Source organism: Euprymna scolopes, chromosome 21, assembly GCF_053919585.1.
Source record: "Euprymna scolopes isolate OS-2025 chromosome 21, ASM5391958v1, whole genome shotgun sequence".
NCBI classification, from domain to species: Eukaryota; Metazoa; Mollusca; class Cephalopoda; order Sepiida; family Sepiolidae; genus Euprymna; species Euprymna scolopes.
In genome coordinates, this window is record NC_136502.1 from 73,341,745 (window position 1) to 73,355,227 (window position 13,483).

The window sequence follows — 13,483 nt, forward strand, 5'->3', positions numbered from 1 at the left end:
ATACAAACATTATTAGACAATAAAGTTTGTATTAATAAACGTACTATAATTATGCTCTACTTGTCATTGAGCACTTTTTAATAAACACAAGAGTTTTAGTGGTCTCATATATAAGAAATTTCAGAGATACAACCATTGCATTATATATACATATATATTGAAAATGTAAGTTTAGTAAGCCAATTCAGCACAGATATTTTACAAAAATAAACATACATTTATTTGCTTATATATCAAGCTTTTTAATATTATCGCATCTTTAGGATAGAAACAGTTTTGTTGCTGAGTTTTTTTTTTGTTTTTTTTTAATGGAAATTTCTTCAGACAGGGTATAAAACTATTTCATGTAAGAAGCTAAAAAATATTTTACTTCAAAGTCAAAAACTAGTGTTAGATTGAGAGATTCCAACCGGGAAAAACTTTTTCCTCCTTTGTCAGAAATATTGCTCATAGAATATGAGGAGGCTAAAAGGATAAAATAAGAGGTGTGAGTTATGAGGGTTATGCCGAAAGTAAAGCTGAAGTGCACCTTCAACTCTTCTTAATACAGGGTGGAATGATAAAATTGTCGCCTAAAGAAAACATCACAACTTTAAAACTAGTTTAAAACTATTCAGGTAGCTAACATCTATTCAATGTAGCCGCCTTCAAACTCAATCACCACCTCAATATGGGTCCAGAACTAGGAGCATGCCTTTTCCACAAGCGTCAGCGAGAGCTCAGCAAATATGTGACGGATGGTAGTCTGGGCCTCTTTGGACTTATAGGCTGGCGCCAAGTCCTGCTGCCACACCCAGGATCTGCCAGCGGCCACATGATTGCACCAGGGGATCACCACACTTTTCAGCACATTCAGGTACACTTTGGTGTTGACTTTCAAGCTGACTTCGAAGATGTGAGGTGGCATGAAGTGGCCCTCACTTGAAACCACACCCAAGACCATAACCGTAGCTGGAAACTTTGTTTACATCACTTTGGGCACGTCCCTGTTATTCGTGGCAATCCAGCAATTCATTTTAAGGGTGCTGACAATAGCTCTGTTGTCATAAGTTGGGTCGATAGAGAGCATTAGTTGTATAGCGGCCCATCTCCGATCTCGCTGGTTGAACATTGTGTCACTTTCAGACATGATAGGCTGCTATCGCTCTTGAGATTTGTACACAACTGGCCAACTAGTAGATGGTCTGCAACAAAAAAAGAAAAAGTTTTCATCAAATGGAAATGAAATCATGTCGTCTTTTCTAGGGTGACAATTTAATCTTTCCTCCCTGTATTTATAAATATTGCTGTGTTTATATAAAACATTTTTTTTAAGGTATATATATATATATATATATATATATATATATATATATATATATATATATATATATATAGATCCCTTCCAACACTGAGTTTGTTATTTAAAACAATTTGGACGATATTATGTTTCTGGCTTCAGAACATATATACATGCAGTCCACAATCATAACTTTTGCTTATTTTTTTTATTTCAGCAAATGCCTATATTTTCTTTTCTTTCATCCTACACATATTTTGCAATCCATAATGAAAAACATTGTCTTTAGTCTACTTGGCTGTTTGTCAGAGACGATCAAATATCAGTAAAAACTGAAACAGTTTTCCAAAATAAAATAAAATAAAGAAAGGTGCCCAAGAAAGGTGAGGAGAACAGCAAATTAAAGACATGAAAGACTCACTTTAAAGATGATAGAGGATAGACCCATCCAAGAACATCTGACACCATGTTGGAAGGTTCTCAAGCTGCCATCTTAGATTTGACTGTTTTTTGCTTTGTTTTTATTTCTACTTGCATGGACTGCCTTCACTTTTTTTTTTATTTTACTTTTGTTAGTTTGAAGAGATCCAGGGACTCCATCCTGGGGCTAACACTTGATTCTATTACAGTTTAAATTTATATCCGAGGCCTCTTTTAAGAATAGTCACTGTTCCCTTTATGGCTGCTATCTGTATTTCCTTACAGCTTGGTTTTCCAGGGATTGCTTCTAAGTATTTTTGAAGGTTCTTTTTTATTAGGCCAGTTGCCCCTGTCACAACTGACATGATGTTTATTTCTTTCAGAGACCATGTTGTTTTTAGATCATTTTTTTTTTATTTTGTTATCTTTTCCCGTTCTGCTCTATTAAGGCCAAAGTCGTTTGGAACTGTGATGTCGATAATGAGTGCAGTCCTTTTGGGCTTGTTCCATATTACTATATCTGGCTTGATGGTGTTGCTTTTATGTATTTGCCTGCCTGTATGTCTTTGTCGTAGAACACTGTCACTTTTTCATTTAATGTTATCGGTGGTGGTTCATGTTCCTATGTTTTTATGGTAATCAGAAAAAATAGCAATTTATAGTTAAATATTAAGAGATTTATAAAGAATCAGAATAATCGGAAACGGGAATTTAGTACAGAATCGAGTAAAATATTGGAATCATCCCTTCACTAGTATATATATATATATATATATATATATATATATATATATATATATATATATATATATATATATATATATTCTTTTTCTCATCGTGGGATTGAGAAGATTTTGGCAACTATTATATATATATATATATATATATATATATCTAAGGCAGTCAGACTTCTTGCCTTTCAAGCATTTCATTTATTAATATCTTTTTTATATTTTAATGATATTCATATATCTATAGTCTGTCATAATTAACCATATATATTCTTTTATTTGCAATATATATGTTAATTAAATTTAAATATATTGTTAATATGAACCATCAAATATTTTTTAAAAAGAGCTCAATAAAATTATATAAACATTAGGAAACATAACCATAACTCATCAATTAAGTTATAGAAAAGTATCCACATTTCATCCCAACAGGAAATTGTCAGGCTAAGTTCATATTTATGCTTATGACGAATTACTGTTAGATTTTCCTTAAGTTCAAAAACAAACTTTGAATGTAGATTGAGAACAACAACCAGAATGAAGTATAAAATTATGAATGCAGATTTAATCCTTCATAATTTATTAGCATGTCGTGTTGCAATCATGTAAATTTGTTTATATTAATAAAATTATATCTTATTGTAAAATGTTTTTGACTCCTAATAAGGGTATGAGAAGAATAAATTCGCCAATCATTTTTATAACCAACGGCTGTGCTAAACAACCAATGAAAACTTTCCAAAGTTAGTATAAAATTGTCGAATTTTGGATTCAATCAGTTCGCCGCTAAATACGTCACGGACCACATTTGATTCTTGGCCGCCATCTTGGTTACTGCCAATTACAGTCAGGATCTGATCTGAACTATGCCGCCATCGTTGTTCAACATAATGTCACAACACTTAACAGGTTATGCGCCCAGCCATTGTCTTTTCTTTGACGGATCGGAATCTAAATTCGAATTGGGGTAGGTAAAATTTCTAGGATATCTAAGGATTCGAAAACTACACAAAGTCATACAATTTCCAACAGAGAATCCTAACGACCCCGAATTTCTCGAAAAGAATGCAACTGTTTTTGTAGAACTGATTCAATACTTAGACGATAGAAGTCTGCCTCTGATTATAAGAGATGCATTGGATGACGGACAGAAAGCATTGAACATATTAAGAGAACATTATTTATCAAAAGGGAAACCGAAAATTATATCACTATATACAGAACTAACGTCTCTGAAACGTAACGTGGATGAAATTATTACCGACTATGTTATAAGGGCAGAAACAACTGAAATAATAAGCGATAGCTTGTTGATATCAATGACCCTCAAGGGACTTCCAGCCGATTTTAAACCATTTACAACTGTTATAATGCAAAAAGACAAACCCATAAATTTCAGTGAATTTAAAGTGGCATTGCGCAGTTAAAAAGAGACTAATCGTATGCTTGTGGACAATAATAACTCCAGCAATATTATGAAGTTCAAAAATGCTTCTTGAAAACAGACACCACCAAATTACGCATCACACTGCAACGTGTTCCCCAAAAGTAATTTTCCCAAGAAAAAGAATAAAATTATCTGCTATAATTGTGCACGACCCAGCCACAAAAGTTTCCAATGTCGATATAAACGCTCTAAAATGGACTCGGTAAAAAATGTTGAGAACTTTGAGGAAGAACATACATTTCTATTGACATGTAACTTTGACAATACCACAAACGGTAAAAATCTACTTGCACACGTTATCACCAAAGAATCTGATTTTATTAATTTTGATTCAAACTTTCATCCACAAAGTCATTTTGTCGAACTTGCCGACGGTAGTCAAATAAATTATATAGTCTTGAAAAGAGGCGATGCTAAAATATCCCTAAAAAATAATAAAGGCGAAATCTGTAACTGTATTCTAAAAAATGCTCTGTTCATACCTACATTTAAGCAAGACATATTTTCCATGCAGGCTGCAATTAAACAAGGCATGAATATAAAGTTTGGTCAAAACAAGTCAAAATTGATATACCCCAATGGAACTGTATTTGACATTAAAGAAAATGGCCGACTATATTATTTAAAAAGTATGGTTCCCTCAAAAACTGCCTGTCACGATTTGGAAACCTGGCATAAAATTCTAGGACACTGCAATACAGATGATATTAAAAAATACCAAATGTAGTCGAAGGCATGAAAATAATACCTTCAGACGATCTCCCAAATTGTGATGTTTGTGCACAGGGAAAATGACAAAAGATATAAGCAGAATGACAGACAAAAAAGCTACAAAAATTCTCTCACTTGTGCATTGTGACTTAGCAGGTCCGGTTAGCCCGATGGGGAGAAATAATCTAAGGTATGTTTTGAACTTTATTGAGAATTTTTCTGGTTTAATTATAGTTTATTTTCTAAAAAACTATCCTCGCCACTAAGAAATATTTAGCTGATATTGCCCTGTACGGTTCTGTAAAATGTATTCGCTCAGACAATGGGACTGAATTTACTAGTAAAGACTTTGAACTTCTATTAATTAACCACGGCATTAAACACGAGAAATCTGCGCCGTATTCCCCCTTCCAAAATGACACCACTGAAAAGGCATGGCAAACCCTTTTTGAGATGACAAGATGCCTACTTATCGAATCAAAATTAACACATAGTTTATGGATGTACGCTTTAATGGCAGCAGCATATATCAGAAATAGATCGTTCAATAAAAAACCAGGCAAAACGCCATATGAAGTGTTTTGTGGTGTAAAACCTAAAATGAACAGAATGCATCTATTTGGTTCTGATTGCTTTGCATTTATAGAAAACACCAGTAAACTAAATACTAAAAGCGAAAAAGGTATTTTCGTAGGTTACGATAAAAACAGTCCAGCATATATAATCTACTTTCCAACCCAAAATGCCATAAAAAGGGTTAGATGTGTAAAATTCAATGATACATTTAATTTAAAAAATGGCGATCCAGTGGATGAAAAATGTGAAATATTACCTAGCATCTTAATCGATCACAATGAAAATATTAATAACGACAACAATTACATTAGAACTTCTGACAAAAATATTAACCAGACATGTCGATACCCAATAAGGGAGCGAAAAAGGCCAGACTTCTTACAAATTGAAAAGATACAAGATTACGCAGTGGATTACTGTTAATCGTTGAACAATGCACCGGAAAGTTATAATGAGGCGATTAATTCAGAAAATCACCAAGAATAGGAACAAGCTATGATATCCGAATTGAAAGCTTTATCTGAAAATAACACATACGAAATAGTGGCAAATCAAACAGATAAAAATATAATTTCTTCATGCTGGTTATTTTCCAAAACAAATCACACCTTCTGGCAGTGAAACTTTTAAAGCAAGATTTGTTGCACAAAGTTTTTCACAAATTTCTGGAGTGGAATATTTTGCAACATTTTCACCAACGATAAATTTAACAATTAGAATTTTATTACAACTTGCCGCTCAATACAATTTAAAAATACATCAAATGGATGTAAAAAATGCTTATTTAAATGCTCCGATTGACTGTGAAATCTACATTTACCCTCCCGAGGGATTTAAAATGAAAAATAAAAATTGGGTGTGGAAATTGAATAAATTGTTATATGGACTAAAATAAAGTGCACACAATTGGAATTTAACACTCCATAATTATTTAATAGAACAGGAATTCAAGCAATGTCCCATAGACGTGTGCATGTATACCAAAAATGTAGGTAATAAATTGTTGATTTTAGTTTTTTCTCACCTCAAACTGTGACAACACTTTAAAAGATGTTAAAAATGAATTAAATAAAAATTTAAAATGGCCGATCTTGGACGACTGTCATGGTTCTTGGTATAAAATTTACCTGTGAAAATGAGACTATAACTATGAACCAATCACGATATATTGAAAAAATTCTGCTCAAGTTCAGAATGCAAGATTGTAAACTGCATAAAACTCCCGTCGAAATGGACATAAATAAAAATATGGAGACTAAAACAAAATCCATAGATAATCGATTATATAGGGAAATGGTAGGGAGCCTCATCTACTTGATGACTGGAACTAGGCCTGACATATGTTACACTGTAACAAAACTATCTCAAAACTTATCGAAACCGACAATTAAGGACCTTAATCGTGCAAAACTAATCCTTCATTACCTAAAAGGAACCAAGGAACAATCTTTAATATTTAAAAAGTCTACATATCCTTTACAGATTCAGATTGGGGTAACTCTGAGGATAGAAAAAGTATTGTTTCAGATTGTCAGAGACTGGACCTATGATCTCTTGGAAAACTAAAAAGCAACAAATTGTTGTCCTTTCTACTTGTGAAGCAGAATATGTGGCCCTTACCCATTCTGTGTAGGAGGCAATTTTTCTGAACACCCTTCTAAAATCTATTTTAAAACCAGATCTAAGTAAAAAACCTATAGTAATTTATTGTGACAATCAAGCAGTATCTTAGCAAATAATTCTATGATTCATCAAAGGTCAAAGCATATTGATATCAGATATCATTTTATAAGGGATGAAATAAGTAAAAAATCTATTACTCTTATGTGATGTCTGAAAATAATATAGCCAACATTTTCACTAAACCTATAATAAGGATAAAACTAAAACATTTTATAATCGAACATTTTGGAATCTAATTATGAATAAATCTCTTTTCAGAAACCCAAAAAGAGAAGCATGAACAGTCAAAATCACACAAAAAAGAAAAAAAAAAAATTGTAAATTGTCCCGGGCACGACATTAAACTGCGAACGTTTCTACCTTACTAACCAAATTAACCAACTAATACCTAACATAATGTTTCCAGTTTTTGTTAAAAAAAAGTCACTTGTTAAAAACTTGTTGTAGATTTCCTTTTTGTCAAATAATCTTTTTTTTGTATCTTTTTTTTGGCAAAGATTTGTTAAAAACAAAAATGTATATTTGTGAACTTTTGTGCATATGTTTATATGTATTTGAAAAGTATTTATTTTTATATGTATAAAAAAATGGCTTCTTTTTGCACACATTATACCAATATATTAATTTCTTTTAACCAATGAGAATAAAGAACAATTCCCCCAAAACAAAAACAAAAACAAATTATTTTATTGATTTATTTTTATTTGTTCATTCATTTGTTTGTTTTATTTTTATTTATTTATTTTTCTTTCCTTTTCTCAAGTCAAACCAAAGTTGAATCCGAAAGGATGTTTCCATTATATCAAAAAAGGGTGTGTGTAAAATGTTTTTGACTCCTAATGGGGGTTTGAGACGAATAAATTCGCCAATCATTGTTATAACCACCAGCTGTACTAATGAAAACTTTCCAAAGTTAGTATAAAAATTGTCGACTTTTGGATTCAATCAGTTCGCTGCTAAATACGCCACAGACCGCATTTGATTCTTGGCTGCTATCTTGGTTACTGCCAATTACAGTCAGGATCTGATTTGAACTACGCCGCCATCTTTGCTCAACATAATGTCACAACACTTAACACTTGTTCTTCTTTCATTGAGCACTCTTAATAACCTTGTTAAAGTCATTAGTTAATTCTTGAATACTTTTAACCTGGTGTGTGTATATCTATATATATATACATATGTATATATATAGGTATTTATATGTGTGTGTGTGTGTGTGTGTGAATGACTTGCCTTCAGTTCATTTTCTTAATAAATAAAGAAATAAAGTGATATTTAGGAGTCACTAAAGAGAAGATATCAAATGAGTTTCTCTCATTTCCATAATAAGAACATCTGTATTATTTTTTGACCGTCCATCAATCTGTAGTACGTGACTTGAATTTTTCTTTTTCATAGCAAACTGTTCGTTTTGAATGCTTTTCTTTAAAGTGAATATTCATATGACTTTTTAAGTTGCCATTTTGCGTGAATCGTTTGTCACAAATGTCACATTTATATCGTTTCTCACCCGAATGTGTGTCGATATGACGTTTTAGATGCACGTTTTGTGAAAACGCTCTGCCACATATTTCGCATTGGTAATGTCGTTCGCCTGTGTGGACTGACATGTGGCGTTTCAAAAGACCCTTCTGTGGGAAACTTTTCGCGCACTCGTTACACTGGAATGGGGTCTCTCCAGTATGAGTTCTCATGTGTCTCTTCACTTTACTATTCCGTGAAAATGCTTTACCGCAGACGAGACACTTGAATGGTTTCTCTCCACTGTGTATACTCTCATGACTCTTTAGGTGGCTACTTTGGAAGAAAGCTTTCTCACACAGCTTACATTTGTATGGTCGCACCCCATTATGACCTCTTGTGTGTAATGTCAGCAAGGATTGCTTCTTGTAGAATTTATTGCACATTTGGCATCTGAAGATTTTCTTTTCCGCATTCATTCCTCTTCAGACTGTTTTCTGTTTACAATTTTCAACTTGCATTTCAGACAAGCCAAAATATTGTTTTTTGTTACGATCACTGAAATGTTGAAAATCTAAAATAAAAAATGTAACATTAGTTACAATCATCTGGCATTGCCCTGGAAAATCAACCTGAAATAAGAGTGTCCCCAAATCAACCAAATTGACATCAAAATAAATGGTTAATTTTGAGATACCCTGTATAACAGCAAATGATGAAATTTACATCAATATATTTTTTCTACATAAAACAACAAATGTAAGATTGAAAAACATACACATGTTAAATATCTTTAACCTATTTATATAAAAATTTTGCATAATTATCTTGATTTATATATAATTAGGTATGTGTATGTGTTTATATATTTGTACTCATAAACTAATTAACTAACCATTATGATTTTTGGAACACAGCTGGTCTTAATATAGGCTATATATTTTATATATTTAGTTTAACTTAGTTTCATGCAAAGAGGAGCAAAACGATGCAATGGATTTATCTCCAAATTGGAATAAGGATTCTAGGCATAAAACTTAGTATCAATATATCTTTATTTTAATCTTTGTAAACGGACACAAAAGTAATGCAAGAACTGTGAAATATTTTTGGCATAATCACATTGGGTATGATCACAAAGATTTGGACAATTATATTTATAGCCAGGGGTGATAAAAACAAACCAATCGGGTACGTGAATAGTTGTATAAAATATACTTAATTTTTTCATCTTAACACGAGAGGAGGCCATTCCTGACCCTGACTGGATTAATATTACCATTTTTTTTTTACCTGGAATTCTTTACAAAGCTTCTTTGATTAGATTGATACAAATTTTTGTTTGGGACAACTACAATTAATATTTACAATTGAATAATTTTCTTTTCTCTACGATAGTTATTTCTTTTGTCATTTATTTTTGGATCATTTTTCTACTATAATAATAGTTTCCTACTCAAAATTAGAATAAGGATTTTAGACAAAAAGTTTGGTAGCATTATATCTAGATTTTAATCTTCGTAATGGGGACATTAAAGTGGTACATAAACTGTTCTATTGGGGAAATTCATTTTATCTACCTTGAGACAAGCATTCCAGCATTTATATAATAAAAAAAAAACAAGCTGCACCTAGTCAGCATTGCATGTAATTTATTGACCTCATTTTAGTTAAAATGTTTTTAATTTAAAATTTATACAGGAAAAGAAGGTATATCAAATAGTCTCTTACATAAACAGATATTTGCGATTCATGAATGATAGCAGGTCTTAATGAGGGTTTATATATTAGATAAAAATGAATGAGAAATTTAAGAGTAAATTACCATCAATTGCAGCAAGAGTTGCCACATCTGGGCTGACTTTAAAAGACATTCAGTGATGAAGCCCCATTTAGGGGCTGTGAAGTTGCCCCCCCCCCTTAGTTACCATTGCTCCCAGGACCACATTGGTCCAGAATGGTAATAACTGTTAGGGCATCTGGTGCTACCAGATTAGGCTGTCTGAAGATGCTGGCGTCCTGACCAAAAATTATTTTTCTTTTTATTACTAACCTTAAAGCTGACTGGCAATAGTGTAAAACCGCATGTAATTGGCTAAAAATGTAGACTATCTCCCCTTTCCCCAAATAGAATTTAACTCTCATAGTAAAAACAATAACAACAAAAAAGTTTTGCCTAAGTGCATTAAAACGCTACAATGAACCAGAGATGATGGTAGGCATCATTTTTTTACCTTAGATTTATATGTGAAACTGATTCTCCACATTAAATTCTAAAATATACTTTTTTTCTTTTCAACTAGTTTTTCAGGTAGTTATCACCTAAAAACAGTACAATCTCATTTATCTATGAGTTGGGGGTTGATTTAGCTGAGGGTGCTAATATACAATCTTACCCAAATTTATTGCTTAAACATATTTCAATAATAATAATAAATACGTAAAAAACACTAAGTTTCCCCATACACATGAAATGCCGAAATGAAAATAAGGCCGAAAATAGAGATCCATCTTTATAAACCAGTCGAAAAAGTGGCTAACTAAGGAAGAAAGATAACTCAAGTTAATAACAATTTCTTTATTTACTTGCTTTTCTACGAAAACAATTCGATACAAGATCGGCTTTTAAATCCAGCTCCTCAAAGTATGCTGAATTACTTCCCCACAAGAGCAGTTAGACATAAGGTAGTTTTTTTTTTTTTTTTTAATCCAGAATCCCAACGACCAAATACTCTGAATTTAGACAAACATTTTTAATTGCTTCAATCTAGAAGGATTTTTCTTTCATTTTGAACAACACAACATGGTAAGTTTTCATTTCGACATTTCATGTGTATGATGAAATTTGCTGTAATTTGTTTGATTCTTCTTTTTTTTTTTTTTTTTTTGTTTTTACTTCAAATAAAATAAGGACACTTGTGTTTTTTAACATCCTCGGGCAAATTTACTTTGTTAACTCTTCTCTTGTCGTGGACGGAACTCTCCTAAAATGAAAAAAAAAATGTTACAATGCACACATGCCAATTAAGTTTTTGGCAAATGTGTAGTTTAGCAGTGTAAATTATTTGACAGACCAAAAAATGATAAATTATTTTTATATAAAACATTTTTAGACCCTAAGGCTGAAATAAAACCTGTCCACAAGTATTTTAATGGTGAATGCTCTGACGGACTGCAGACACTTGTGCCCCCATGACGTAGACACCCTCGACAAACCCGACAGGCAGCTAAATCCCACCCCCACTCAGTAGAGATCCCTAGATGTAAAAGATCTTTCTATTCCAGTAGTGTCTTCCCCAGAACCGCTAGACTCTGGAATTCCATTCCAGGTCCCTGCTTCCCCAACTGTACTGACATGCAGAAGTTCAAGTGTAACGTGAACCGACATCTTGCTGCCCAAATCCAAACATAGTGCCCCAGTAGTTGCTGCCCCTGATAGTAGCCCCCTACACCAAAGTGGCAATGTGCCTTGTTTGGGGTGAAAATGTAATAATAAAAAAAAAATTCATTTTTATTATTTTGTCATCATTTTTATTAGATTAAATGTACGATATTCGAGGTTGCCATATTGCTTTTAAAATTTGGCCTTTCCAAGGTTTGACAGATTGGTCTTTTTTACACTCTTTAATGGAGCCATGTTTTTGGCCGCCATATTTTTTATAATGAAAGAGCGTAAAAAAGGTCAAATATGGTCTTAAAAAAGGCCAATCTGTCAAATCTTAGAAAGGCAAAATTTTAAAAGCAAATGAATGTCGTACATTTAGTCTAATAAAAAATGATGCAAATATAATAATAAAAAAAAACAACAAAAAAACGTTTTCTGATTTTGGGTCTAATAGTGCTTTTTATATAAAAATAAATAGTTTTTATAATTTTTTGCTTGTCAAATAATTTACGCCGCTAAACTACACATTTACCTTTTTTGCGAGTACTCAAACTCTAAACGATTTGAATGACTTAATTTGAAAGTGGAGTTATCTCCCTTAAAGAACAAATTGGGACCCTATTCCTGTTAAATGCCGACATAAATATAAGAAAATGCACTTAATTGTTTTCTAAAAGAATCAACGATCTTACATAAGAATAAATTAGTGGTATTAATCGATGACAATAACATTTTTAACTTTGAAAACAAGAAAAGAAAAAGACAGCAGCAGAATTAAAAATGTTAACAAGTTTTGCGCACAGCGTGCATCCGTCCAACTCTTTGCCCCTCACCCCCTTCTTAGTAGCTTAAAACGAAAAGATACCCTTCGTATGGATTCTTAGTTGTAATCGATAAAAAGGATAATCGAACTTACTTAAATAAACGTTTATGGGGGAAAAATATTAATCGACATTGATTACGACCCAAGAAAATGTCCGGTGTCGACTGAACTAATGTCCCCTATGAATGATAAGTATATTAGAGAACTCTCTCTCTCTCTCTCTCTCTCTCTCTCTCTCTCTCTCTCTCTCTCTCTCACACACACACACACACACAGTTATATGATCTTGACATTGTGACAATTTCTCTTATAATTCTTGCCCAGAATTTCCCATATATTAAAAAAAACAAAAAAAAAAAACAAAGAAAAATCTGTATGATGTACGTACCATTAAAGAAACGAAAATATATTCCGAAAATCACGAAAATTGATCAAGTAGTTTTAGTTTAATTTTTATTAATGAGAATTCGTAGGCATTGCAACAAAATCCCGCAAGTTTAAAAATATTGTTGAATCATCTTCTTTGTTTGCTGCTGTACAGCCTAGCATCAACATCACTTGACTAATCGTCGCCAAACTTGGTCAAAACATTGGCACAGTCAAACTTATGCCCTGTATTTAAGAATTCAGGTGATCGTTCATCCCCCTCTCAGTACAGGCCAATAAGTCTCCTGTGCGTCATGAGTAAGTTGCTAGAATCTGTATTAAATAGAGAAGTAATCAACCATCTCAACAAAAATAACCTTCTTAGTGACACGCAATATGGTTTCTGTTCTGCTAGATCTACAGCAGATGTGCTTACAGTTATATCTCATAGGATTAGAGAATCTCTCGACAGAGGCAACCTTTCTAGGGCAATTGCTCTTGACATATTAAAGGCCTTTGATAGGGTATGGCATAAAGGTTTACTTCATAAGATCTCCAGCTATGGTATAGCTGGAAATGTCTTCTCAATTATTAA

At 32.6% G+C, this 13,483-nt stretch overlaps 1 long non-coding RNA gene across 1 annotated transcript; it reads right to left on the reverse strand.

The window, feature by feature from the left end:
• Positions 1-7,531: 7,531 nt before the first annotated feature.
• On the reverse strand, positions 7,532-13,149 carry LOC145242494 (uncharacterized). Its single transcript, XR_013862754.1, has 2 exons — positions 12,616-13,149; positions 7,532-8,888 (listed from the first exon to the last, which is right to left on the reverse strand). It is a non-coding gene; the product is annotated as an uncharacterized LOC145242494 (long non-coding RNA).
• Positions 13,150-13,483: the final 334 nt, after the last annotated feature.